General features: G+C 38.5%; 1 protein-coding gene and 1 long non-coding RNA gene across 3 annotated transcripts in view; both read right to left on the bottom strand.

The window, feature by feature from the left end:
- Nucleotides 1-26,711, bottom strand: part of LOC309339521 — a 315,853-nt gene that overhangs the window by 89,717 nt on the left and 199,425 nt on the right. The window lies entirely within an intron of this gene.
- PRDM1 (PR/SET domain 1) overlaps nucleotides 1-26,711 on the bottom strand; it is an 86,713-nt gene that overhangs the window by 57,634 nt on the left and 2,368 nt on the right. The window lies entirely within an intron of this gene.

Genomic DNA, 26,711 nt, shown 5'->3' with positions numbered 1-26,711 from the left:
TACCATGTGAACGAAACAAATGTAGATGACTAAAGTTTGCTGTGATTTCCTTAATCATAGCAGTGCACTTGTAGTATGAAGTGGAGCTAAGCAGGAATTTGAATCTGAATTTATTGTATCCAAACTGAACACTTTGAGCATTAGCACTATAAAATAACTGTGGTTTGTTTTGCTCAGAACTATGATATGGAGCCGAGGTTTGTTCTTGATATTGGACTAAAAACAATCACAATTCTCAATTTGTCCATAATGTTAAGCTATGGTTTGTTTCTCTCATATGCTAGTAGGGAGGAGCAAAGCAGGCATGTGAACTCTGATAGTTTTAAATTAAAATGTACATTGTAGTAAATACAGCTTTTTCATTTGATTTCAAATGCAGAACTATAAAAGTAATCCAAGTTTGCATGGGGGAAATGAACAGAATGAATTAGTGAAGCTAATATAAAATCGTGTTTTAGAATGTAGACAATTGCAGCAATTGACATAACACCCAAATACTTTATTTGCCATATGTTCTATTATAAATCACATAAGCAAGCTATAAACAAAGTTTTGAATACTTTTTGGGATTTTAAAATGTTTATAGAGATTGTAAAATGAATCCTTGTGGATTCCTTTTGGTAGAAGAGCCTGAGATCGATGTTTCAAAGACAGAGAAAATGTGTGTTACAGAAACTCTCTCATTCAAAGGCAAAAAGGATGTTTTTAATTCTACTCCAATATCCACTTGCACGCGCACGCGCGCGCGCACACACACACACACACACATTCTGCTACCTGGTCTTTCTGGAGGTAGAACCAGTTTTTAACTTTTGTTTCAGTTCCAAACCATAGGAACAGTTTTTGTTTCATATAATGCACTCAAAAGATTTCCAAGCATGCAAGTGAAGCTGTGTTTTATGGCATCAATATACTCATGCCTATTTCATTTAGAAAGACATTACAAAACACTATACATATCAAGCTTTAGGCATTTTGTTTCACATGAGCTATGATAGTATTCTATTAGGCCACAAGTAAGGGTTAAAGGTAAATTAGGGTGAATAATACTTTCAATAATGCCTATCTTTATAAACATGGAGACGGTGATCTCTCTCAAAGAGCAACAGATTTTAAAAGACTGAAACATAATAAATTATTCGACTAAAGATTTGGCATATTATGTAGATTTGCATAATATGGTGCCAAGTTAACCTCAGAGACAAACAGATGATGATGGGCTATTTAAATAAATATAATTTTACATCAAGTTAGATTTTTAATATTGAACGTTTTACAGTTAACCATTATGCAAATACTATTTTTAAATCTCAGCAATTGGTATAGAAAGAAAACGCTCATTAAAACAGAACAAGTTCTTTCACAAAGTTCTAACATCTATTACTGTATAGTGTACCGTGCAATCCAAATCAATGGATCTAAGAGTTCATTGGTCATAGGGTTGCAGTCTAAATATCTACAAAAAATGACAATACATAAACCAAACCTCACCTTGTACACAGGTCAAGGCACAGGCTGCAGGATATAATTGGCCAGCAGCTACCACAGGTGTGAATAAGGGCAGACTGCTTTCACACTGAGCTACTTGGAAGCGGATAAGAGTCTTTATCTAGCGAGAAAGTAGAACAGAAGCAGAGTACATCTTTTAAGCAGGATATCTACGAGCCTCTTCAATCCTTTTACCAGACACACAAATGCAACCCAGCTAACTTTTTTTTTTAACTGCTTAAAATACTAACCCGCCTACTGAACTAGTTGGAAAAATCTGAGAAAGGGGTGGAGTAAGTGAAATCGGTCCAACAGGTCACCTTTCAACCACCTATGACATCAGCCTGCTGCCCTGATTACTTCATTAATGCATTTGAGCTGAAGACAATGGGCCTGCCATTAAGCACCACACAGTGCAAGATAAGAAAGCCCTAAGCAGATAATAATCGGTGCATTTAGTTGGATTTTAAACATTCAGCTGCTTAATCATTTCTTCCTCACTCCATGCTGCTGCTTAAACATACAGGGAATGCTTTGGATGCCTTAAGGCTAAGTGAGGGGAAGGGGAAGGAGGCAGAGAGAGAAAAATTACTTGGGCACCTTTAAGTACCCAGAGAGAAGGAGTGCAAACAGCCAAGGGATTTCATTGACAATCCTCTGCCAGCGAAATGAAAACATTTCTTAATTGCCATTAGGGAAATAGATTAAACAAGGGCTTGGTTAGCATCTGAAGACTGGCAAACAGATTATAAGCAAAGGCAGTGCAACCAAGTGCAGAACTGATATTCTCTTCCAACTTTTTTCCAGATGAGCTTAGCTCATTTATCGTGTGTCACTGGGCACAAAAGGAATGATCTTGGTTGAAAAGTTTTAAAGTAAAAATTGTACAGATGACAAAACATAGCAACCCTCAGTGATTCAGCTGGGTTCCCTTGACTTCATATGGAAAAACTTGGGAGACTGCAAGATGTACTGGTTAAGGAGTATGAAGAACGGACATAACAAGGCTGATAAAAACAGCAAAAAAACCCAAACAAAACCTTTAAATGTTACCAATGCCAATTCACAGGATCAGAAGGATGATTCTCGCTATGTACTCAGCAACCTTAAATCCGGCATTTCCCCCCCCCCTCAAAAAACCACTTCTGTTTATTAATGGAAATTATATTTGCAGCTTTGGTAGCACTTTTAGCATCACCCCAAACTCTTTTGAAAATATCTTTCACTACATTTATCTGATTTGCCTGTACATATATACAGTGCTTTTTCCCTAAAACAAATGTTTAGGGGTACTCTCATTTTCCTACACATATTGAAATATTGTCCCTCAATGAAGCCAAACATAGATTTACAAAATGTTTAGGGGTATGCGTACCCCTGCATCCCCCCCCCCCAGAAAAAAGCACTGCATATATGCAAATGATTAGAAACATATATCTACTTTCTATACTAGCCCTACTCTCACAATGATTACTTTGCAAAACTGCTAGCATAAAAACAAACTTGCCAGAACAAATCAAGTGCTAAAACTGGGTTGCTGGTAAAGTTGAAAACTAAATGCGAGACACAGTTGTGCCTCTTTTGCAAAGTATTGAGAAACAGAGGAAACTGACTTGCACTTTCCCTTTTTAAATCAGAAAGTTCATCATAGTATTCCAAGAAAGCCTCTGTAGGCTTACACATACAAGTATTTTTCTATCTTTTTTTTATCAAATAAAGCTTCCTTTTACTGACATATAGATAAAGCATTTCTCCTTGGGATAAGAATCTAGAATATTAGCAAGAAAAAATAACTTTGATGAAAGGAAGCTTCCTGAAGCAAGTAATGACCTACTTTCCCTCAAAATACAGGTGTTGTTTAAACAGAAAAGTAGGTATGTAATTCCCCTTTCCTCCACCGAGATTGTTAACGAAATAAAATGTAATGCATCTTCAATTTAAAATTTAGAAGGGCATAGCTGAGGGCAGTGTGGTGCCCATAGGCAGCAAGTAGGAGACCCTGCTACATTATGGTAGCAGCAATGAGACAACACATTAACATAATACAGGTATTATGTTCCAATCCTTCAAACCAATTCTCTTTTTCACTTCCTGGTTTCATCTGTAGTAGCCATGATTCATTACAACATCTAAATTGGATATACACTCTGGTTAATGCTAAACTCCAAACTGTGTTTTGAAATCAGGTTTGCAAACTATGATCTTCCTAATTTGAAAACAAAGGTAAAGTATAGTTAGAGAAAACATGGAAATGGAGGAATTGGCACATAATATAGAAAGAATAAGGAACCTGTGGCACATTCCTGATCCTCAAAACCATGGCATACTCTAGCTCAGGGGTAGGCAACCTAAGGCCCAGCGGCCAGATGCAGCCCAATCGCCTTCTCAATCCCGCTCACGGACGGTCTGGGAATCAGCGTGGTTTTTACATGAGTAGAATGTGTCCTTTTATTTAAAATGCATCTCTGGGTTATTTGTGGGGCATAGGAATTCGTTCATCCCCCCCCCCCAAATATAGTCTGGCCGCCCCACAAGGTCTGAGGGACAGTGGACCGGCCCACGGCTGAAAAAGGTTGCTGACCCCTGCTCTAATTCCTGAATATAAAAACCTGTATTAAGAAAGCAACCATACCCAAAACATTGCTATTTAGCTAATGTAAGACACGTCAAACCCTATGCACTTCTTAAGAGATTCTTGCGCTCTTCAGCAGATACCATTAAAAGGTGTTGTTGTGTGGCTCTTTAAAGGAGACAGAACTACAAAGTAGGCCTAGTGAAAGGGTGGTTGTGTGTGCATGTAGTGAATAACCCACAAATTCGATGCAGTAACCATAAATCATTCCAGATTTTTAATGAGTTATTTGCCTTTATAATTCTCCTCCCCCTCCCCTTCCTTCATTTAACATACGGTACAACAAAACAAAAGAGAGAACATCTTTGTTATGACAGAATGTTCCCCTTGAAGCAAAACTAACCCCAATACCCAGTACTATGGGCTGCGTCTGAAGTTACGTTCAGTGCAGATCGTAAGCATCCAAAGGAACGAAAAGAAATGGGCAACCTAAAGAGGAGATTGCATCTAATGCTGTAAATATTCCATTCTGGAAAACAAGCTGCATCTGAATTAACTGCTCATAGCACTGTGCTTGCTGTTTGTCAACAGCATGGTTCATATACGTATAGTATTGTGACTTCTTTTTAACTCAGCCAGCGATTCTTGATAGAACAGGCCTTGTCCTTTTTTTAAATGGGCCATATTTCCCCTCTAGTCAAGTAACTGATGAACCAACATAAACAAGATGAACATTTTAATGTTTTAGAAGTCATTAAATTATCAGGCTACCTGAGTGAACAACTTAATTTCAAAGGTGCCTAACCCAACTTTTATTCTCAGCTGTCTATTCCTTACTGTAATAAAGAGGGTCCTACAATAAAGAATTAATAAATATAGAACTTACTACGTGCTTTAAAGAGGAAAAATCTCTGGATCCTCACAAACCTTTCAACCTCCCATTCCCCCTCCCTGCCCAATTTGCATGGAGGAGTTTATTTTACAGCTTTATGCATGTAATGGTCCCACAGGCCTCCCCTTCATGCCAAAATACCTCTTTGAAGTTTGCCCTCCCATTAGTGCTTCAGTGTAGGTATTCAGACTGATCACACAAGCACAGCAAAACTCCAGAACTGTCCGTGTTCTGTCGGATACAGTTGTTTCATGTTGCCTGTGATTTACAATCTTAATTATTGCTCAAAAGAAGAAGAGCACATATTTGTTGGAGCTGCCCCCCCCTTTCACCGTCGTCTCTCTCTCTCTCTTTTAACAAAACAGTGCTCTCAGGGTTTGTTGGACATTGTGCAGGATGTCTTTTACCATGCCGAATGGAACACACTTAATACTTCTCCTTTATAACCTTTGTAATAAATCAGCTGTCACTCCATTTGCACAAGTGCAGCCATTAGTGTCCTGTGCCCTCCTCCCCAGCACTTCCCAAATTTTAAACAAAGTAGGAATAAACTGAAGCTGAACAGAGCCAGTGAGTCCAGTAAATCAGTTTAATGAGAACTGAAACAGTTGTAAGAAGTCCACTGCTGAACGTGGGCACGGGAGACTCGTCTTTGGAATAAGATTTGGACTTTGGAAAACTGTGGGAGTCATATTGAGGAATAATTTATTGTTCAGTCGTGACGTCTGCTGCGAACATTGTGTTCTTTGAAATTACTTTTACTGCAGTTCTGAGATCTATCTTGTTTAGATTCTTCGGTTTGGTCCCATTATAGCTTCGTGCTTTCATCTTTTCCCACAGATGTGGTGAATTGTTTGCTTAGCCTCTCATTTCTGAGCTCTTACTTAATTTCCTTGTTTTGCATTTGTTACAGGTGAATCACAAGGGCATGTATATCTGTTTTAGATACAAATGCTTAAGAACAACAAATTGTCATCTTTTTCAAAAGGAAAGAACTTGATGGGACAACAAACTAAAGTACTGTGTTCTACTGATCTGAGTGCATCTCTCCTGAGATGCTGTTTTTATTATTTGTCCCTAGCAATCCATGTGAAGATAACCACATGTGTAACAATAGGAAATCTATAAACTACGGTAATTGCCATTCCCAAAGCAACCCATGGTAGTCTTTGCTTTCCCTTTGCATATTGCAGTTTTCTAGGCCAATTTCATGATTCACAGGCCAAAGGCCCCATAGGCTCTTCACAGAATTCTGTGTAACACTATAAAAAAGCAATTAAGAATAATGTATCCCAACTCTAATCATATTTACTCTGAAATAAGTTACACTGCTTCCAAATGGGGATGGGTCTATCATTACACTGGAATGAAGGCCACCATAGTAGATTGATTGGTTTGTTTGCAAAAGGACCAATTTTCAGTTCTGAGTTTAAAAGACCTTAGGTGGCAAGATATCTGCCTCATATTTTAGACAGCTGCTGCCAGATGAACTGACTGGTTTCGTTTTAATATTAGAGATATAACCCTTTTGTAGGAAAATAAGAATCCACCTTGCTTTTCACTGTATAAAGGCATATTTATTGTTTTATCTTTTCGTAAACCACTGAGGGTTGTTGTTTTTACAATCAAGCGGTGATATGAATGAAATAAAAAATAAAAATAAAAATAAAAATGAAGGAAGTAAAAAAATAAATATTGCCTAGGACTGCAGAATGGCACCCACTAGGGAGCTTGCTTAGAGGTGCTGGGGGGCTGTATTCCCTGTCTCTCAGGATGGACATCAGGTCAAGGAAGAATGGCTACCTGGTCCTATCTGTCAAGTCTTTCCTCCTCATTCTTTTTACAGTATGTCCATTAGATTGTGAGCCTATATGCAGAGACTGTCTTGTCTTTTAATATATGCACAGCATGCAAAAAGGCAGAGCTTTATAAGCATTAAAAAAACAAAAAGACTGCAGTTCTATATACTAGAGTGGTGTACAACAATAAAACACCATTAAGAACAATGCTGCTGCAGCAGTGCCTGTGTGCATGGCACTTTGAAAGGTCCCTATCCAAACCACATTTCTATCTAAAAACCAGATACAAGAGAAACAAAAGAGGAAGGAGAAGGAAATGAAATTGTAGTAAATGGGAAGGGCAGGTTGGGCAGATATTTCAAGAAGAAGAAGAAGAAGAAGAGTTTGGATTTGATATCCCGCCTTTCACTCCCTTTAAGGAGTCTCAAAGCGGCTAACATTCTCCTTTCCCTTCCTCCCCCACAACAAACACTCTGTGAGGTGAGTGGGGCCGAGAGACTTCAAAGAAGTGTGACTGGCCCAAGGTCACCCAGCAGCTGCATGTGGAGGAGCGGAGACGCGAACCCGGTTCCCCAGATTACGAGACTACCGCTCTTAACCACTTACACCACACTGGCTCCATTTCAGCTGTACATTGTGGTTGTATCCAGCATTGCATGAACATAATGCAAGGTAATGCAGTGGATATTTCACTTTTCCTTCTCCCCTGCAGTCCCCTGTACCCCATGTTTTGTTTTGTTTTTGTTTTTTGTTTTAAATGGCATTTTAAAAATAAAGAAAATTAAAAAGTAGAGAAGAGAAGATGCTGCGGTGACCAGCATCAACCCTGGTGTGCTCCAGTATCCTCAGGCTGATCCAGGAGCTAATGCCAGACCTGCTACCCCTAACATATGCTGCTCTTTGGATGTCATGGGCCGCTGTGCTGTGGGTTCCTGAAATCTGGTCCTAGCTATAATGAGAATATTTGTAAACCAGGGGATTTTTATTTTTTGATTTATTTATTTTTTTGGTTACCAGCATTCAACAGGTTCATTACTAACCCACTACAGAACCTCTAACTTCTGTGAGACAGTAGAGATATGGAGTTGCTGTAGACATGATATATGCAATCCAGAATCGCCTTTTAACACCTGCCAGGCGCTATCAGCATCTTTAGCCTAAGGAGAGTTTATGAAGTTCAACCATTGTTTTCTCTCATTTAAATCCAGTGACCCTCTCCTAATGTCACCCTTGCTACAGTATTATCAGTGTTGATCGGAAGGGTCATTCCTTGCAAGATGTCACTAAATCAACATCCCTTCAGGGTCTCATTCTGAAGAGAGGATGTGTGCCTGCAAGTGACCTTTGGAGTTCAAAAAGCGGCTTGAGCAGAGATGCTGTACCATTCATCACCATGGCCAGAGAGGGCATTTGCACAGGGTCCTGGTGGCGAAGAAGGCCTGCTATGAACTTCCTTGTACTCTTTGTGCTAAATATAGGCTGCTTCTTAAAATGATTCATTTTGCTGGTAGGAGGGGGAAGGGGATGGCAGAAGGTGAGGTCACTGAAGTCACAGTAGTTACAGTCAATCCCAGAATGAACTCATGAGCACACGCACACAAACACACACAAACTGAGGGCATGCGTGGTTGTTATTAGCATGGGTTACAATAAATCTTATCTTTCACTTCAAATGTTTTGCTTTGGAAGTAGCTAAGTAACAAGCACTTCTTCCACTCATCGAGTAGTGGGGGGTGGGCAGAGAAGCAGAAAGAGGCAAAATGAACTCTTCATTTGAAAACAAACAAGGTTGGGTCTGCTTCAAAAGCTGAGGGAGCTGAAGTACTTCTCACATGTCCTTTAAAGGAGATAAGAGACAAAACACAGTACCAACCATCACTGCTTGTCTTCATGTCGATTCTGATTGAGGGAGCTGAGAGCAGTGAAAGAAACAGGTTGAATCTTAAGGGAAATTTAACACTGTCGGATGTAACAACAACCAACTTGCTGTTACTGGGTAAAGTATATATGCCATGTGGAAAACTATTTTACATGTTTAAATAATGGCTCACTCTAAATAAAGTTATTAGAAACTGTTGGGAGTTGGTTCACAATTTTCTGATACTATATCCAAATCAGATAGATATCTAGTGATGACTACTTTACAAAAAAGAGAATAAGTTAGACAGTGCTCTGATCTTAGGCTCTCTTCAACATTTTGAAAAACAACTGCTTAGGCGCTCAAGGCAATAATATTTTTTTAAAAAACAACAGCAGCACCACAGACTCTACTAGTCTTCTGTCTGCAGCGTTTGCCAATTCTCAAAAGCACTCTTATTTTGTTTGCTATTGTTTAAGCTTTTTCTATAGAAAGCAAAAGAATCACAAGTGTATCAGCTGCCTGAAAATCAAAGAAATGAAGTCATGGCCTTTCCCCACAATTGCTGCTAAAACGAATGGAGGAAGATTGATTAAGGCTAGAATAGTATACACCCTTAAAAAGGTAAAGGTACCCCTGCCCGTACGGGCCAGTCGTGTCCGACTCTAGGGTTGTGCGCCCATCTCACTTAAGAGGCCGGGGGCCAGCGCTGTCCAGAGACACTTCCGGGTCACGTGGCCAGCGTGATGAAGCTGCTCTGGCGAGCTGGCACCAGCGCAGCACACAGAAACGCCGTTTACCTTCCCGCTATAAAGTGGTACCTATTTATCTACTTGCACTTAAGGGTGCTTTCCAACTGCTAGGTGGGCAGGAGCTGGGACCGAAAGACGGGAGCTCACCCCGCCGCGGGGATTTGAACCGCCGACCATGCGATCAGCAAGCCCTAGGTGCTGAGGTTTTACCCACAGGGTCCCTTACACCCTTACTTGACAGTAAATTGCATTGAACTCAGTGGAACTTAGTAATGAGCAGGCACTGTAAACATGGGTGTCGGCAATATTTTTTCTAGGGAGTGGGAAGTAAATAAATAAGCAAACATAACTAGAGTAAGCTCTCTGTTTTTCCTTTGCAAGTAGGGCTTAGAGAACAGTTCCGATGGTTGCTAGATCTGGTGACTGAGTGGCAGGAAGGCCTGGCCTCTAAAAAAAAACTTGTATTCTAAGTCTATCACTCTGTTGCTTCTCAGTGGGTAGATCTGGCATCCAGACAATGTTGTTCTACTCACCACTGAAACTCTCAATGAAACCCTAAAACAAACAAACACTAGGCTAACAACAGAGGATTTCATTTAGAGGTTATCATAAACTACACCAACTCCCAACTACCACTAGCAAAATGAGTACAGTGGTACCTCCAGTTTAGAACTTAATTCGTTCTGGAGGTCCGTTCTTAACCTGAAACTGTTCTTAACCTGAGGTACCACTTTAGCTAATGGGGCCTCCCGCTGCCGCCGTGCGATTTCTGTTCTCATCCTGAAGCAAAGTTCTTAACCCGAGGTACTAGCGGAGGCTGTAACCTGAAGCGTATGTAAACCCAAGGGACCACTGTATAACAATACAGGTTTACTTTGTAGGGCTTGTATAACCCACATTGGCTCAGCCATAGCCCTACTCCTTGTCATATGCGTAGAATAATTATGAACCTTATCTGCAGTAGCATTGACAGAGTCATTTTTAAAATGTTAACAAACTTGGGGAAGTGCTGGGGGGGGTAACTTTTTTGTATTAAACAAGGCCAGAGTTTAAAAAGACTGTGATATTTGCTGCTACTATTGATTTTTGTGTTGACACAATACTCTCTACTTACAGCAACACTAACATCCTGAATATCTGAACTGCTTTCCATAGGGCAGGAATCACCAGTTCACCAGGTAAGACCAGCACAAAAGGCTTATGAACAATCCAGTAAGATCCTGCTCTACAGCAAAGGTGGGAAACCTTCTGCCAGTGGTCCTAATTAGGGCTGGCAGATGTCCTAATTTAGCCCATGAGGACATTTCCCCCAAACCACACCCAACTACCGCACACCTGCCATCATACCTGATGTCAGGGTGGGGCAGATATGGATACAGCTTCAACTGAACAATCAGGAGCTTAGACTGAGTTCCTCACTGTTCTTTTGCAGGTGGAGATTCCAGTCAGCTGACAGGGGGATCATCTGCACTAGGGAGTCCCCTTCCCCCCTTCTGTTTTGAAGCAGTCTGCATTGACACTGCTTGCAGAAACAGAGCTTTATTCTCTGCAAATAAAAAAAAAGTTCCATTTTAGCAAGTATTATCAATGCAAACAGCTTTGGACTAATAAGAGCATGCCTCTTTCAAGACAAATGCCCACTGTCAACTGGCAGATTGCACTTTCACAGGGCTTGCTCCATTTGTGCAAAGCAGTTTGCACTGAAACACTTGCTAAAGCAGAGCTCCCCACCATTTTAGCAAGGTGTTCCAGTGCGAACTGTTTTGTGCTAATGGGGCAAACCCCACTGAAATATTTATTTGTTTGCTTGCTTGTTACTAAATTTCTATACTGCCCTTCATCCAAGGATCACAGTCATTTACAATATAAAAGCACAAAAATGCACACCATAGTAAAAAACCAAAAACAATATCCTCCCCAAGTGTAAAAGGCCATAGGTTGTTTAATTAGCCAAAGACCTGAGAGAAGAGGAATGTTTTCACCTGGTGCCTAAATATATGTAACAAAGGCACCAGGTGAGCCTCCCTGGGGAGAGCCTTCCACAAAGAGGGAGGCACGGCAGAAAAGGCCTGCTCTTATGCTGCCATCCTCTGAACCTTATGTCCAGCACATGAAGAGGGGCCTCAGATTATAACCACTGGGTTATTTCGTATGTAGAGAGGCAGACCTTGAGGTGTCGTGGTCCTGAGCCATTTAAGCCTTTATAGGTCAAAACCAGCACTTTGAATTGGGACAAGAAACTAATTGTCAGCCAGTGCAGACAGGCCAGGATTGATGTTACATGCTCAAACCTTTTGCCCTAGTAAGCAACCTGGCCACTGAATTCTGCACCAGCTAAAGTTTCTGAACCAATCAGCTGATTGATGCTGGAAGCTCACCTTCAAAGGCGGTTGCTGTAATCATACATCAGCTGACAGGCAGTTACAGCAATAGGCTTTGAACTCTGACAGGTATCTCACCCGGTGCCATTATGACATCAGGTGATTGATAGGTAGACGCTGCTTCTGCTGAGATGTAACTCTCAGTTGTGTTCAATGAAACTTACTCTTTAGCATGTATATTTAAACTGTAGCACAAATCAACCAAACAAACAGTTGGAACATACAGATCTAAATTTCTGTGTATAAAGAAAAAGAATTAATTTATTTTCCACTGAGAGCAACATTTCTACCAATAAATTGTATACCCAAGTATACCCAATATGTTATGTTCTGTGTTCCATATTTTATATCCCAGTAATGTATAGAAAATATGCTGAAATCTGAGAGCCATGTAGCTCACTGGGTGATCTTGGGTCGGCTACTGCCTCTCAGCATAACCTATCTCTCAGGGTTGTGTTGAAGATAAAATTGGGTGGAGGAGAACCATGTATGTCACCAGGAGCTCCTTGGAGGAAAGGTGGGGTGTAAATGTAATAATAATTTAAAAATAAAAAATATGATACCAAGTGTTTGCATATACTCTGAACATTTATCAGCAGAAGATAATGCCATCACAAATGCCATTATCACATATTGAAGGATGCCCATTCTTCAGAGCCACTATTATTTCCTGACATTAGGAGTATTTGATAATCTGATCAGCTGAGTTCTTCATAAACTGCAACAAAAAATACTAAGAATATCATGCCTTTGTAACTTGTATTATTATGTGTGAGGCCTTAGAAATATCAGTGTCATAACTACACTATTCTTTTGGTTTATTAACAGGTTTGGCATTGATGATAGTTTAATGGAAATGAGAAAGAACATAGTTGGTTTTCTTATATAAAGTTGCTGCTTAAAAAAGAAAGAGAAAGAAATCACTTTAAACCAAACACTTTGCTAGATGGCTCCACTAATTACAGGCCACTGCTGTTCCTGCTGAGCTGAAGAAGGCTGATAGGCTTGTTGTCAAGCAGACAGATTTGCCACTGTTACCCATTAAGGGCTCCGCTTGAGTGTAGACAGAGACATAGAAGAAAAAACCGTAAGAAAGCAGCATGTGCATAACCAAACAGGCGTCTGTAGTGAAAAGAAACCCCCTTAAGCCACTTTCTGCTTCATTAACACATGAACACAAGGTAATTGAACACTTCATTCTCCCAACAAGAGTTGAGATTCATCAATCATGGAAATGGAGTTTTGATAAGGTGGTGTGCTGAAAAGTGGCCAAAAGTCTTCTTCAGTTATTTAAACAAGAGATACAGAGACATGAATGTCAATATCCTGCACACAATGTCACCCTCACTATGAAGCTTTAAACTTATTATGAATGACTTCTTTGGAAACAATAAACATTTCAGAAAAAGGATTAAATGTAAACATTAAATGGAAAGATTTTAATTAAATTATTTCTAATACTAGATATTCATTTTCATTTTGGGGCTTTCCCATCCATTTAACTTGAGAAATTCTGATTTTGGTTTTTACATTATCAACTGTAATATTACTTGACATTCCAAACAACACATTTGCCAGCCTTCATCATCCTGGTGCCCTCAAGTTGTTTTGGACTACAACTCCCATCATCTCCAACCAGGACATCCATAGTGGTGAGGATGATGAGAGTTGTAGTCTGAAACATCTGGAGTGCATCAGTTGGCAAAGGCTGACATACCCTTACTCATGGAGAGGAAGTAAAAAAGTCTCATTTTCCCAATTCAGGCCTTCAGATGTTTTCCACACACTAGATCAAGAGAGTATACAAACCTATGATTCTTAGACATTTAAAATCACTGGAGGGAATTACTTTAAATTAATAGAATTTAAACCAACTTTTTTTTTGTACCAAAAGAGGCTTGGATGAGTAGACACAGCTAGCCAGTACTTTAAAGACCAGTTGTTCCAATCAAATATATAATCTCATTTGCAAAGATAAAAAGAGACGATAGCACTCAGTCTTTAATAACTCATTGTTAAAGAGCCTTTTTGACTCATAGCAAATTACAGACTGTTTCTTACTTTTCCCAAAAGATTACTGCATTTACATTGTGAGAGAAAAATCACACATAAGTATTTAAAGTGTGGGGTAGTGGGCTGAGGAAAAGCTGACAGACTTTAGCTTTGTGCGAACAATATACTAAAGAATGATTGAATGTAGGTGGTAGACAATATGGAGGAGAGAATTCCGCAAGCTTTACCTCAACATATCCTACCTAGACCAAGGGTGGGGAGAAGAGGGATCTGTATCAACTGGTCTCTGGATTATTTATTTAATGATAGCATCAACAAAATGACTTTTCCCAACTAAACCAGGCTGCTGAAATTTTAAAGTAGGCTAACTCAGATTGGATTTCTGTGAGAGAAGATTACAAGCTCAGATCAGTTCTAGTACTGAAAACGAATTCCTACGGTCAACCTGCATTTATGAGTGTATAGTTGAATTATGGGATACATTCCCAATGAGAATGTGATGGCTACCAACTTGGATAGCCTTATCCTCTGTGAATTTTAAATCTATCAATGGCTACTAGTCATGATGCTTTATGTTCTTAATGCCATTTGCTGGAAATTGAAGTTGGGCAGAGTACTGTTCCATTCTTATCCTGCTTGTGAGCTTCCCACACAATCTGATTGTCCCTCTGAGAAATAGATGCTGGGTTAGGTGGGCCTGATCCAGTGTGCTCCCTTTCCTAAAACTCTTGCATTTCCTCTTCCACAAAACAAAGTACAGTGGTACCTCAGGTTAAGTACTTAATTCGTTCCGTATGTCCGTACTTAACCTGAAACTGTTCTTAACCTGAAGCACCACTTTAGCTAATGGGGCCTCCTGCTGCCGCTCCACCGCCAGAGTACGATTTCTGTTCTCATCCTGAAGCAAAGTTCTTAACCTGAGGTAATATTTCTGGGTTAGCAGAGTCTGTAACCTGAAGTGTATGTAACCTGAAGCGTATGTAACCCAAGGTACCACTGTACATGTGTCTGGTGGTGAATGGGAAAGCTCATTTTCAGACAATACTAATAAGTGTGAGGAATCAGAGTGAGACACTCAATGTTTTGTAGCGTCTGATGCTGCAAAACTATTGACTCTCCAGGGAGCAAAGTGCACAGAATTAGGCACAGGTGATGCACCAGGGAAATGGAAGTATAAATACAAGGAGATAAGACAAGCACCAGGGCCTCTTGAGACTTGCAGGTGAAGCTCTCAAAGCTTTTTAAAGCTTTTCTCAGTAAAGGTAAAGGTAAAGGACCCCTGGACCTTGTGGAATAAAGAGTTCCAATAAAAATGAAAACAGGCAAGGTGATCTGCCCAAATATTATCTGTTGGGAATCTAGTGCTTACTAGAGTTGTTGGTTGAATAAGTATCAGGCTAGGTCACTTTGTCAGTTTAAAATAAAACCAGTTTTAAAGACAACAAATGAAAGAGCATAAAAGCACAGTTGACTACTGAACTATGCTCAATAATGTCTCAAACACAATTTTGCAGTTAATTGTCTGCTTCTAAATGTTCATACTAAAAAAAAGAGCCCCATGGCCACCAACTACACTTGTAGTACATAGTAGGTGTGAAAAATTGCCCAATGGAGACCAGAGCTAGCTGAAGACATTTTGCTGCTGCCTGAAGTCAAAGACAAGGTGGCAGCCTTCTCCAATTCCATGTGCAGAAGCTGACTAGGCTGGCAGTTGAATATCTTATAAAATACTGCTGACAGGACAGCATATTCTACCACACTTGTGGGAAGAAGAATAGTGCAAGAGACACAGGTAGGCCATGTGGCACACATAGTTCTGTCCTCCAACATTGTGCTGCTCCTCCTACCATTAGGTATCAGTGTGCCTAAAGGTAGGACTGGTCCTGACTGAAACAAGTAATGACAAGAGAAAGTCAAGACATCACTCAATGGAAAGTAGGTGAACAAAAGTGAGACCAGATTGCTAATCTTGATTCTGTCAGTCTGAATAATTTTTCAGTAAAAGAAAAGCAACAGTTGCCTTTTCTCACTAACAAGAATTTTTATTTCCTGTCTGCAACGTAAACTATCCATGGGGAAAGAGAAAGTTGTTAAAGGACCATGTCCTATTATTATTATTAGAGTGTTGCTGAATGCTCTTGTATGTGACAAGTAGGAAATAGATTATTGATACTCGAATACTGCAGATAGTTTGTCATTATCCAAAATATTGTCTAATTAGAACTATTAGTTGATCCCTTGAGTCACTGGAGAATAATTTTCTCTTAGTCTTTAATTATAATTATTTTCCCCGGCCTGGACTGTAATCCCCGGCCTCCACCCAAAAAAGCAAATGCAAACAAGTGCTTAATGTGGCTCCATGCATTCAGTGTTGATCTAAGTACAATGTCTATTTATGAAAAAATGAAGCATTTGAATGAGGACAAAATTATTGCTGACATCAGGGGACAATTCACTCTCAGTGACTTCTGTGGGACCACACCCATTTACATCCCATAAAAAAATCTTGATTCAAAGTGGCCTTAAAGCCATTGCAAAATGTGTGTTAGAGTTGGGTGGGTAGGTGAACTTATATTGCTATGAAAAAGTAGAAGCTGTTTAAAAAGGACAAATACCCTCTGTGATTAATTTTTTAAAAATACTACAATGATGTTTATGATAGTTCTGAATTCAGTTTTGCTTGTGTTCCATTGCATTCTCTCTCCCCACCCCATATATTAAACATAGCCATATACATAAGCTGAGCATTGTGATTAATTAAGGCTTTGCATGGAGTGCTAAAAGCCTTACTGATTCACAATATGCTTTATTGCAAGCTGTAAGAAAACTGGAAAGCAATCATCTGTTTCTGTTTGGGTTTTTGTGGGGTGGTCTTGCTGGTGGTTTTGTTTTAGGTCTACTTTTATAAAAGAAAAAATTCTCTTAACAATATAAGTTAGTTAAACTCATCAACCTTTTCAATGTCATTAGTTTTGATTGAAAGATTAGCCAGTTAAAGAATTTCATTATGAAATACTCATTTCCAGTTTCTCCTTTCTTTTTTTCTTATCGTGCGTCAGTCTACTCCATCCTGAATTGATTAAACCCACACTAGATAATAGAACTTTGAAGAGGAGGGGGGTGGAAATCCTTGCACAACTGGTTTCTGATTATGACCATCTTTTAGTGAAAGCTTGCTAACAATGAGAAAAGTTGAAAGGTCAGGGTGGATAAGCTACGTAGCCCCATTCTCCTTCTCCACCCCCTCCACATCAGCAACACTTTCCAGGCTTTGACTATAATTACTGAGAATAAAAATACATGAAAAACTACTTCTGCATTATAGATTCACAGGTGTGCATTCCTAAAATAGTTATAACTGCAGCAAAAACATTCCCTTCTCTCTTTCTATGGCAGCAAATGATCATATGGTTGAATTCAGCAAAGCCATAAACAAAGACCTATCAAAATCAATAGACTTTCTAGCATGACTTGGTAGGATTTAAATCAATGTATGCCTTATTGTATAAAGACATACTGCCTGACTAATAACACAGAGTGTAGAGTATCGTTTCAGCAACCGAGCTATCAATCAGGAAAATCCTAGTTCCAATCAAAGGAAAGGCACTATCTCTCAGCCTCAGTAACAATACTGACTTACAGCATTGTTGCAAGAATTACGTGAACTCATTTCTGTTTTACTGCTATCAGTGGACCAATGAACTACAAATGAGCAATGAGTAGCTTGGTAAGTATGCAAACATATTGAAACTTGGGTGAAACATGCAGACGCTTTCTGCAGTGGGGGAAGATTCTTCCATGCATCTTAACTGGAACTCCTCTCCTCTCAGTCCCATGGAATTCAAACAGCGAACTGTAACATGTTTCACTTCATACAGGTTTTCTTTTAGAACAACTCTACAATTCTATGATTCTATACCAAAAATGTCCTCACACCTTAGTGCAGCAATGCTAGTCCCAATTCCCAGGCCTTGTTTTGATTTTTCTGGTGTTCACTTGAAGCAATATAAAAATGTGCCAAAACTTGTATGACTAGACTCTGTGGCAGGACCAAAAAGGAAAAAGGGAGAAGGATGCTCTACATTACTACCTCAAATTCATAGAAAAGCTGTACATAGCCTGATGTCTTGTACATCAACAGCAAACTCAATATTCACATGTGAAATGCATAGACAAAGTACATAGCCAAGTGTGGACTAATTTCAAAACATTTTGTAGCAGGTCCCACTGGTACCTCTACACGGTACAGTATACCGGGACATGGGTGGCACTGTGGTCAAAACCACTGAGCCTCTTGGGTTTGTCGATCAGAAGTTTGGCGGTTCGAATCCACGTGATGGGGTGAGCTCCTGTTGCACTATTCCAGCTTCTCCCAACCTAGCAGTTCAAAAGTACGCCACTGCAAGTAGATAAACAGGTACTGCTGCGGCGGGAAGGTGAAGGGCTTTCCATGCGCTCTGGTTTCTGTCATGGTACTCTGTTGCACCAGAAACGGTTTAGTCATGCAGGCCACATGACCCAGAAAGCTGTCTGTGGACAAATGGCAGCTCTATCAGCCTGAAGTGAGATGAGTGCTGCATCCCATAATCACCTTGGACTGAACCTAACCATCCAGGCATCCTTTACCTTTTACCTTTTTACTGCTGCACATATATTATCAGTGCTAGGACAGTGCTGATAAATAGAAAGATTCTCATTCATAACACAAATTATTTCCGCCTGCTCCTTCCGCTTGCTTCAATTTGTTCATGTGAGTGAGCATCACAGCATACAGAAGGGAAGTTAGTGGGACTGGGAGTCCACTTTCTGCATCCATTCCTCTGCCCACAATATACTTGTTTGTTGACCAAGGAGAAAGGGTAGACTGGAGAAGATATGAGACATGCCTCCTTTTTCTTGTAATGCCCTGGTGCAAAGCTTGCATGCATGCCCGTTTAAAACCCATTACAAGAAGGGGTGGGGAGCAGGGTTTTATAATCCCATATCTGCCTTAAGGTGCCCTGTCGCCCTCAAGAAGTTGTTGAACTTCCTATCAGCCCCAGTCAGCACAGCAATCAGCCAGAGGAACATCTGGAGCACCACAGGCTCCCCACAAAGAATACATATGCTTCTTACTTTGAATGTGCAGTAATCTGATTCAACATTTCTTTCGGTGTAGGACGTTGTACAATATATGCTAACTACCAAAAATAGTTATATAACTAGGATCTCCCTTTCCTTTAACTGAAAATATTTTTGGAAACTACCTCCCCTGGAAAAAAATTGTTCAGTAAATTTCCATTTCCTTGGACCACCATAAAAAGCAAACTATTGAAAAAGAAGAAGCAGCACACAGCATATTTTCCAAGACTCATGCAATTAAGTCTTCTGTTTTAGGCAATGGATATTTTAAATAAAAACATGGAAAGAAACGAATATATGACTTTTCCCTACCACAAAGGTCAGGCTTTCCCCCCCTTTTCTTTTGAAGGCTTACAAATAGGATAGTAGTTTATACTCTTATTATAAATACAATAGGGATAAATGGCCTAACCAGCAAATTAAAAAGTAGAAACATCGGTGGAGAAACAGTCACCCCCATTTCTTACTATCTTAGGTGAGATGTAATTTTTGTGGTTTTTTTGGTAATTTAAATTTTTTTTTAATCGAACAGCAGCTTCCTATTATTTTTTGTGATTTCATGGTTTTTATATAAAAAAAGGAATCTGCATAAATCCTCAATGCCTTAAGGCGTTTGAAGAAACACTTAGGTTAGACCGGCAGCTTCTAATTCCAAACAGCACCTATTGTCTCCTTCAGCTTTGAATGACAAAAAGGGGACAGAAAGCTAGTACCTGGATTTAACATCGGATAATCATTGGGAAATCCTATCCACCAACTTTAAGTCACTTTATAAAACACAACCTATATAAAAAGATGATTTATAAAGCTAATTTTGACAGGCAGGCCAGGAGACACACAGGGAGCTGTCGTATTTTAGTTAAGACAGATTTTAGATAACACGTTTTCCCTAGAAAAACAGATTGAGATTCATTGCAAGTTCCCAAATCAGTTTCTCACTGCTGTCAAGGGGGTGGGGGAGTTGGCTGGAATCCAGAAAGATACTTTAGGCACACTCAAGCACTTGAGCATGTCCTGTTGTATTATTGTCTTCCACCCCTCCCCTGGGAAAAGCAAAGACAAGCAAGAGAGTTGCGGCACCTTAAAGACAACACATATTTTTATGGATTTTTTCTTTGGCTCCAGGTTGGCACAAAATAAGCTATCCATACACCTATATCACCAACTGTTTTTGAAAATCCCCTCAATTCCAAAAGTGTTTTGCGCTGCGTATGTGGGATTTGTGGGGCAGGCAGGGCAAGTTATGCTGCTCAGAAAACACAAGCCGAAACCATGCGTGAGCATGCAAAAGTTGTTGGTTCTTTGGATCCTGGCCAACTTAAGAACATCTTGTGCACATTGTCACTTTTAAGCTGGATTTCATTGCAGAAGGCTGACCAAAATTAAAGCGATGCAGCTCAGTCTGACAAATAAGCTGTTTGTTGCATTAACCACTTTAATAAGCACATCTAAGGCGTTATCTATATTTTAAAATGAAAAGCACATACTACATGAAAATAAATATTTAATTTGTTCCATTTTATTATTGTGTGAAACACTGTGGTGTTTCTTTCTGTAAATTAAAATTAATAACAACATGCATCCCTTTCTTAACCAGTCCTCCATCCAACTTCATATGGGACTGGTTGAGTGGAAAATGGAAAAGTTCTGGTGTATCTTTTTGCAACACTTACACAACATTGCTGTTGTTTGCACCTTTTTTTAAAAAAAGTTTAGGTCCATATTCCTCATTCAGAGATTCCTTCAGGCAGTGGTATATTGTTATTGTATTTTGTGTTTGTTTTAATTATGATTTTTAGACCTTTTAATATTTTCATTCCTATAAACAATATAAATGTGTGATACTTTACTATTTTTATAAATGCACAATTATGAAACTGTTTTATAGAAATTTTATTCCCTTTAAATGTATCTTGTTTGTTTGTAGGAGCAAAACAATCAGTAAACTACACTGACACCTTTTTATATAGATACATTTTATTAAAAGTAAACCATTTATAAATCTTTATGAATAAAAACAGACTTTTTAATTACTCTATTAGTTAGGAGGCCTAGTTTGCAGGTCACATTTAACTATGGCTTAGTGTGAATGAGCAGTGCACAGGTTGTGCATCTATTTTTTGACTTGTTTAACATTTGTTTGTTTGTTTGCTTGTTTATGAATCACTTCCCATGAAACATCCCAAAGTGATATAACACAATGTGTGAACACAGCTGAAGACAAGCAGCATTGCAAATGGTTTATATTATCTGTCAAATTTAGTTTACATGTTCTGTATGTTTTTGTCAAAAGGCATATTGATAGGTAAAACATATAAATCCATGCCACTTATCTTAAACTCATATGGTCTTGTTTAGTCAGAGATGTTTGAAAAGAGAGAGAAAGAGATATTGAACACTGAATAGGTTTTTAGAAATGCAACAAAGTTGTGAAACTACAGTACTCATTCATTACTTTACCAGAACATTACTGTAGTTTGCTAGGCTAAATAAAAATTCAAGATGAGTATGGTTCAGTTTTTTAAAAGGTCATGGATTTATGAAGTGAACATAATATTTAGGAAATTTTCACACAATGCTGAGTTTTCAGAAGCTAGTTCTGCGCTCCTGGGCTTTATCTCTCCACCTTCACCAGCCACAACTAGGCAGGTAGCAAGTAAAACTAAACAATGTTTTCAAACACCTTATAATATAACCGGATCCAGAAATCTGAACTCCCATTGTGAGGATATTAAATCATACGGTTAAGGGAAATCTGTTAAGCTTATATCCTTTTTGTATTATTTTGTTTCTGTGAGATCCAGGCCTTCTGACAGTCACTATGCTTAAAATGGGTGGATTCCAGCTTATGCCCTTGGAATCATGAATGCACTTTTAATCCAGCAGGGGAGGGGAAGCAACTGACTGCCAAGTCCTTCTACCCTAAGCATTCCTTCATGCCACCTTCCATCCTGTCCTGAAAGTTCCCCAACAATTCTCTCAAGCTGATTTTGGGGGAGGCTTGGAAGGAGGGGAGGGGAATCACCCCCATCCTATTCTACTAGAAGACACTTTGTTGCATTGAAAGACCTTCACTGAATGGGCAGAAAGTGGATTCCATCCAGTGTAGTATCTTTTTGAAACATCATCAGTGTCAACATGTATGAAATAAGCAAATATTTATTTGCACAGAAAAGTTATATTCTGTTTTCATGTACATACATCAAGAAGCAATAAAGGAATGCAACGAATATACAAGCAAACAAGCAAACAAACAGCACAACACCAATCTGATATGAAATATCTAATTATTCCATTGGACTAGACTTTGAAGTCTGAGTTAGTACTATTGAAATTTATTATTTCAAGACAAGGAACACACAGGTAGGCTATCCTGAAATAGAATATTTTTGGACCACAGACTGATAATAGCCAAAATTAATCTCAGAGTCTATATTGTTATTTATCATTAAAACAATCTACCACATCAAGAAAAAACAGACTCTTGCCATGTATCATTCATTGCAACAGGACATAGGTAGTTATAGGTCTATTGTTTTTGGCTAGGAGAAATTCAATTGTTTGTTGAAAAATCAGTGGCAGCAAGAAGTTGTTTGGGGTTTCTCCCCCCCCCCTTATAAACAGAGCAACTCTACAAATATTGGGAAATCCTCTTGCACATATTTTCCAAAATTTCAAAATGTTAAACTTAATGGAAGATTGTTATAATAATATATAAGACTGCAGACAGTATTTGGTGTAGCTATAAAAGAGGTAAGAGGACAGAGAAAGGAGGTAATGAGAAGAGCAAAAACAGATAATTTGTTTAAAGAATGCATGAAATTGCCCACTTGGTATTTTTCAAACACAGGTACTGCAATAGCAGTAATATTATACACTGTATTTTTTTCCTTTTTACAGTTTTACTGAAAACTTACTATTAGGAAAGCAGATAAATAGAAAAAAGGAAGGCAGATAGTGATACCTGCTTTCACATTATAAATATATATATATATAATATATATCCTTCCCAGAAGACACTTGCCCTTCAAAACCCTTTCTCTTTTGCATTTTCCCCTAATTAACATTGTTCAAGTAAATTGATCAAAGTACACATTAATTAGATAACACAAGATATCCTAAACTGCCAAGACTGGTTTTCACAATTCTTTTCACAAGTGCTCAAAACCTAACAGAAATAAATAATGCCTCCATTTGTTTCCTATTGACCTATACTTTTCTTAGTACAGAAGGTTTACAAATTGGGAGTCTTGATTTATTTTAACCCATAGTGGTTGTGACAATTCAAAAAGGATGTTTTCCTGAACTAATACAGACAATTTTTTTGCAGAGACAGGCTTATTTACTGGGCAGTCCCTAAACTCCATTACATCAAACAAGCTGATAATAAGAGGGTTGCCAACATGAGTGTTTAGGAACCTTTAATCACAAACACAGTATTATCAGGAAGCCACTTATAACACACCTACATCTGGTAAACTAGACAGGGCTGGAGCGCTTCTAAATATATAGAAGCTACTATTCAGGTGTGATTAAAAATGTCTGACTTTAAGGAGGGCACAAACTTTGAATGGCTTTTAGGGGGATTATAGAAGATATGATTAATGCAACATATGCCTTAGCCTAAAACATAAGTCAACCAACGACTGCATAGGTAAGGTGAATGAGGAGGGGAGATGGAAATCCTCCTTTTATGCTTGTATGCTTCTGGAATGCAGATTGAAAGATCATAGCAAAACTTTAATGTATTGGCAAATACATTAAAGGAAAACAGTTTAATCCTAGAACAAATACAAGGCTAACCTACTCTGATATTAGTCTCTCTCTACATACATCGCTTCCAATGAAACTAGGAAAATTGATACTAACCAAGGATTAAGTCCAAGATTTCTACAATGCGCCTTGCCAATCGAAAAACAATTCACTTATGAATCAAAATTTCTACTGCGGTTAATGTAAATATTATCCCAGCAGTTCTTGTCCCATCAAGTAAACATTAGCTACCAAGTATGCTTTTCATTTTCATAGTATCTAATCCTTTTCAACTTTCCATAATAGATGATTATTGAAAAATTTGCTATCAGTTGCTAAATTGTGATTCTTACTAATTATAACCAAGCTATAACCCAAAGGAGAAGATGCACACTATGGACATAGGACCACCATTCAAAACAAATTTATATTGCAGGTTTTGAAGGTTGCTTGGCATGCAGTGGCTAAGCATCAGCAGGGCTTCCCTCCAGGAATGGCTAGCAGCAGAACGCACCATGCAAGGAGGCTAGAATGGGAGTTCCCAAGCTGTGGTTTATGAGATGCTTTCAGGTGGAATGTGGCACATGTTGGCATTAAATATTCCTATGGATTTAAAATTGTATTACTTCTTTTGCTTCTTAGATGGTATTTTATTGTGTTGCTATTTGAATTCAATATCAGGAATGAAAAGCAATAATAATACTATTTAAAATCATACAGCATTTTGCACAGCACATTACAATTGCTGCAACAGGCAGAAAAATCATTACGTGGTTTGCCAAGAGTCTCAGCAATTTTCAAGTGATAATGGGATAAACTGTTTGGGAACCAATGGGCTAGCACCACAATTAAGAACATTTTACATCAGCCACATGGAATCATGTACACTTATGGATTTTACCTCTGCATTTCCCATGTCTTGTAAAAATCAGCCCTGAGTGCTCTACGGGGCATTTTCATTTTGTTTGGTACCAACTTGCTCTTGTAATTCAAACGGGAGCATCAAAAGCAGTTTGTGATGAGACCAAAAATGTCTGCTATGTACTGTAATGTGTAATCTCTACACTGCAATTGAAAAATCAAGTGTAGCATAATTTAAATTATTTTATAGGAATGCTTTCCTAAGAGCAATGCTAATCTAATAAGTTGTTATGGCAGAGACCATTAACATGATCATCTGGAAGTATATTGTACTTCTGTTTAAATGTTATTAGGGCTTGCGGCAAAGGATCAGTACTACTGCAGTACCTATCTTGTTTCATGCTTAGGCACATGTCTTGTGGACTGAAAAGACAACCCAAACACAGAATAATTGGAGAAGCAAACATTTGTTTAGCATTCAAACCAAGAAGGAAAAGGCACCAATTTTAAAGAAACTGAGATGATTACTAGCAGAAAAAGGAAAGAAGGTGGGTGGGCAAGCCTGGGCTGCGGGGGAAAAGAGATACAGAGCAGTAAGCACTGCTCAACTTGTAAAACCAATACTCAGTGACAGCGATTTACCACAGGTTGCTTTTCTTTTATTTTTAAGTAGCGAAAACGATGGAAAATAATCGACATGCTATTTAAACCTTCCAGTGCCAAGAAAATAAATTATGTTGCTTACACTCACAGTTATCAGATATTTATATTCATATCAGATGGAATCACTTAGAGAGCAGTCTACCGACCACAAACTCTGTTCATTTCAAAGGGGCTTATGCTGGAGCCTTGTCCAAATTAGATGGATTGCACCTCTTAATCTGTAGCACCAGGGACTGAAATTAATACTTCTGCTATACGATACCAATTACATTTCCCTGTATGGATTTTTGTTGTTGTTTGCCTTGGTAATTACATGGTTGCATTTCAGTGCCAATTACATCAGACACTGTATATGAGTTTGTTAAAAAACAACAACAACAAGAGCAAAACAAAAAAAACATTTTTACTCCCAGGCCTACTGTAAAAATCTACTGTAAACCTGTTAAGCAGCTATACATCTTCATTTATTTGTACTCTATTACAAGCAGATCTTTGATAAGTTTTCACTCTTGTGTGTTAGACTAAATATTGTTATGTTTGATTGACCACATCATATTGAGTTGGGTGGTAATAAAATTACTTCCTAGTCACATCAAAGATTAATAATGGGACATTTAGCCCAGTATTGGCTTATTGCAACTTGCTAGTAATCTGTTCAAGTTAATGCACATTTGCACACATAATACAATCTCTAGAGCAATATTGAAAGATTTACAACTATTAAAATTGATTGTGTTTACTCAGATGAATTTAGAAAAACAACAACCTTTTTTAATGTTCTTCTTGCAGGGAACTGAGCTATGTATTCAATGAAACTGCGCAGGTAATTCATTACATTTTTTTCAGTCAAAGTGTGACTTAGAAACTGTTATATAATTGTTTTAGGTAACATTTCTGTAGCATGCATTTCTGTATTAAAACAGTCCTAAATAACGCTTAATTTCTGAAATCCTGAAACAGTGGAATTTTGCTATTCATTCCAGTTAAATAAGATTTATACCATTATATATTCTGCACCATTCACCAAGTTGTCAAATTAATAAATATTCAGTTGTTTGCTCTATTCTATATTGGTCTACTGAGGATAGTGTTTTGAGGGGAAGGAAATGTTTCCAAAAGCAAATATTTCTAAAGGTATGAACAATAATTTTAAAAATATGAAAAAAGTGTTGAAAATGGTATTTATTTTAATGAAAATTGGCATAGAAATATAATGAATCAAATTGACATCAGTATAAATTACTTTTCGACTATCACATGTAGATCATATTTGTCAAATAATTTTGCAATCTTCTGCTACAGCATCAAGACTAAATTTATTTTTTCTCTCACCTACAGCTGAATTCTCTTGAGCAGGCAGTTTAGAACTGAGTTAATGTCTCAATTGTACATAGGATTGCAGCCTACTCATGAATCGGTAATCCCAATTGAACTCTTAAGACTTACTTATGAGTAAGCACACATAGGATTGTAGGTAACATACAGCCCAATCTTGCACATATATATTCAAAAGGATGTCCCACTATGTTAAATGGAACTAACATTCAAGGAAGTGTGGC

Source organism: Podarcis erhardii, assembly GCF_964252035.2.
Source record: "Podarcis erhardii genome assembly, chromosome: 3".
In the NCBI taxonomy this organism is placed as follows: domain Eukaryota; kingdom Metazoa; phylum Chordata; class Lepidosauria; order Squamata; family Lacertidae; genus Podarcis; species Podarcis erhardii.
Note: the sequence above shows the minus strand (reverse complement) of the source record. Positions and strands in the feature narration are given on the sequence as shown.